The following is a 3,955-nucleotide window of genomic DNA, read 5'->3' as shown; positions in this document are numbered from 1 at the left end:
GTAGAATGAATGATGGAATCCCTGGGTGCTTGGGCTTGGAAGGGACCCTAAAGACCATCTTGTTCCAAGCGGAGCGATCTTCCCCTAGAATAGGTTGCTCAGAGCCCCGCTCCCAGCTGGCCTTGGATGTTGCCAAGGATGGAGCATCCCCAGCCTCTGTGCACAGCCTGGGCCAGTGCCCCAGCAGCCGGAGTGGAAAAGAGCAGCTTCATTAGATCCAACTTCAAGCTCACTCCTGCATTTGAAAGGCTTCTCCTCTCTGTGCCCATCTTTCCTAGAGCTGCAGGGAGGCCTCGCCAGCCCCCTTCTCTTTCCAGGCTGAGCATCCCCAGCCCCACACGGACAGCAGTCCGATGCGTGGCAGTCAAGGCTAAAGGGTAGCAAATGGCTACATCAGGAAGTGAGAGATGGAAGCTTTTGGAGATGGAAGCTTTACCTCTAAATGTAGAAAAGAAAGAAAAGTGGAGGGGGAAATGGTGGGACTCTGGATCTGTTCTAACTGGCGAGGATTTTCTTTTCTTCTTTTCTGTCGTGCTAACCCAAGTTTTGTTGTTTGAAAGGAGGTTTAGCAAAATATCCATCATCTTCTCCACTGCTGAAACACTGAACAACATCTGGGCAGGATGAGGATGCAGAGCAAAACCTGCAAATATCTACTGCTGATCGTGATCCTGGGGAATGCAGCTAAAGCCAGCCAAAAGCAATTTCTGGAAAGTCAAGCCTGCTTTACGTTTTCTGGAGTTTGCTTGTGCCAACTTCACCAGTCATTTCTAAAAAAGGAAAAGAAACTCCAAGCAAAAGAGAGAAAAACACAAAGAAACCAACCCAAAGAAACCAATCAAACAAACAGATAAAACACCCCCAATCAAACCAAAGGCAATGAGACGTTAGGACTAGTTGTAAGGATATCACAGCAGGCGAATGGCTGCTTCCTACTTGGATCACCATCCAAAGCCACCTAGAACAACTTCTCCAAAACATATCCAACAGGACAAATGGAAAAAGTGATCCATGGCAGCTCTGCATTGTGGTGAAGGATGAGCATGCAGTGGTCCAGATTGCCCACCCTCCAGGCTGCTGTTTGCTCTGCTGAAAGACTCTTGCAGGACTGTGGCCCCTCTCCATGCAATGGAAATCATTGCCACAGCTCTCAGTTGAGGCACTGGCATTTCCAGAGCCAGATTCAGGCACAATCCTACTGCCTGCTGAGCATCTGGGAAAGGTGCTGAGCATCTTCAGGCCTAGAAGCACAAAAGAGCTCAGGCTCTCCCCGAACTGGGTTTTCAGGGCAGCTTTCCATATCTCTGCAAGATTTCTTCATCCCTCAACACGTCTGACTTTATGATGTCCAACGATGCATTTGGGTTTCTTCCGTCCTCTTGTGTGCCCGTGAGTAACCTTCCACGTGGATGAAGGAGATTGTGTACAGGACAATTGATTGCGGCATTGCCATTTGGCTTCACTGTCACTCAGTTGAACACGGTCCTTATCTAAGAAGGACTTCCAAGAAATGGCTAGGAGTTTTGGCTGTGAGAGGAGCAGAAAGCACATTTTCTACAGCAAATTGCTAGCTGATGCACTTTCCTCCCTGCCAAAATAGTGATTGCCATTCATCTTCCTGGGAAGAATGTAAAGACCCATTCAGAGATGCCAGGTTCTGCTGGCCTGTGGGTGGGCTGTACAAACATGTGCTGTCTTGTCACAGATTCTCCTCGCCAGACGCAGTGCAAACTGTTCCGCTTGCATTAAGAACAGGAAAGGCAAAAGCTGCGATTCCGGAGTCCGGAAAAGCTAACCGAAGGAGGCGAGCCTCCTTTCGCAGAAGGTGCCCTCCGGAGCTCTTGTCAACCGGCCTCAGAACCGTGTGTGTATGTGGAAGAGTGCCGGTCGGCACGCGGACGGTGGAAAGCGCGAGCGCTGTGGCAAGCTAATAAGAAACATGTTTAATAGGCATCTGGCACGCGAAACTTTCAGTCTGCAAGTGGAATGTTACTGCCACTCGCACACTTGCTAATTAGCCGCTTGTTCTCCTGTGGACGAGGTAAGATCACGACTTCCTTCTGCTGGCCCCTACTACTGTTGCTGCTCTCTGCGACAAAAATTGCGCTATCCCTTTTACTCCCATATGCAGAGAAATGCCCTGCCCAGCACAGAAACCGGTCACACCATGAGTGGGATAGGGTGATGCAAATTCGTACTTCTGTCAGTGGCACGGGTAAGCTGCACAAACATGTGCTGTACTGTCACACGTTCTCTTCGCCAGACGCAGTGCAAAAGGTTTCCGCATGTATTAAGAGCAAGAAAGGCAGAAGCCGCGACTACGCATTTCGGAGAGGGTAACCGCAAGAGGCGAGCCTCCTTCGGCAGAAGCTGCTTTCCGCAGCTCTTGGCAACCGACCAAAGTACCATGTGTGTCGGAGAGAGAGTGCCGGTCAGCGCGCGGGCGGTGGAAAGCGAGAGCGCTGCGGGCAGGCGAATAAGGAAGGTGTTTAAAAGGCATCTGGTGCGCGAGACTTTCAGACTGCAAGTGGAAAGCAGCTGCCACTCGCACGCTTGCTGATTAGTAGCTAGTTGTCGTGTAAAACAAGTAAGATCACTATTTCCTTCTGCTGCTCCCTACTGCTGTTGCTGTTCTCTGCGACAATAGTTGCACTTTCCCTTTTACTCCCAGATGCAGAGAAATGTTCTGCGCAGCACAGAAACCTGTCACAATATGAGTGGCATAGGGTGCTGCAAATCCGTGCTTGCATCAGTGGCAGGGGTATACTGCACAAACATGTGCTGTCCTGTCACACGTTCTCCTCGCCAAACTCCGTGCAAAAGCTTTCCGTTTGCATTAAGAGCAAGAAAGGCAGAATCCGCGACTCCGCAAGTCTCAGAAGGTAACCGAAGAGGCGAGCCACGTTCGGCAGAAGCTGCTTTCCGGAGCACTTGGCAACCGTCCGAAATACAATGTGTGTCTGTGGGACGTTGCCTGTCAGCGCGCGGGCGGTGGAAAGAGCGAGCGGTGCAGGCAAGCGAATAAGAAACATGTTTAACAGACATCTGGCGCGCGAGACTTTCAGACTGCAAGTGGAAAGCGTCTGCCACTCGCACGCTTGCTGATTAGTAGCTAGTTGTCGTGTGGAAGAAGTAAGATCACTACTTCCTTCTGCTGCTCCCTACTGCTGTTGCTGCTCTCTGCGACAACAATTGCTCTTTCCCTTTACTTCCAGATGCAGAGAAATGCCCTGCGCAGCACAGAAACCTGTCACACCATGAGTGGCATAAGGTGTTGCAAATTCGGGCTTACATCAGTGGCAGGGGTATACTGCACAAACATGTGCTGTCCTGTCACACGTTCTCCTCGATAGACACAGTGCAGAAGCTTTCCGCTTGCATTAAGAGCAAGAAAGGCAGAAGCCTCGATTCCGGAGTTCGGAGAGGGTAACCGCAAGAGGCGAGCCTCCTTCGGCAGAAGCTGCTTTCCGGAGTTCTTGGCAACCGGCCGAAATACCATGTGTGTCTGAGAGAGAGTGCCGGTCAGCGCGCGGGCGGTGGAAAGCGAGAGCGCTGCGGGCAGGCGAATAAGGAAGGTGTTTAAAAGGCATCTGGTGCGCGAGACTTTCAGACTGCAAGTGGAAAGCGTCTGCCACTCGCACGCTTGCTGATTAGTAGCTAGTTGTCGTGTGGAAGAAGTAAGATCACTACTTCCTTCTGCTGCTCCCTACTGCTGTTGCTGCTCTCTGCGACAACAATTGCTCTTTCCCTTTACTTCCAGATGCAGAGAAATGCCCTGCGCAGCACAGAAACCTGTCACACCATGAGTGGCATAAGGTGTTGCAAATTCGGGCTTACATCAGTGGCAGGGGTATACTGCACAAACATGTGCTGTCCTGTCACACGTTCTCCTCGCTAGACACAGTGCAGAAGCTTTCCGCTTGCATTAAGAGCAAGAAAGGCAGAAGCCTCGATT

Source organism: Cyanistes caeruleus, unplaced genomic scaffold (assembly GCF_971803275.1).
Source record: "Cyanistes caeruleus unplaced genomic scaffold, bCyaCae1.hap1.1 HAP1_SCAFFOLD_142, whole genome shotgun sequence".
NCBI lineage: Eukaryota > Metazoa > Chordata > Aves > Passeriformes > Paridae > Cyanistes > Cyanistes caeruleus.
This window is presented reverse-complemented; position numbering follows the sequence as displayed.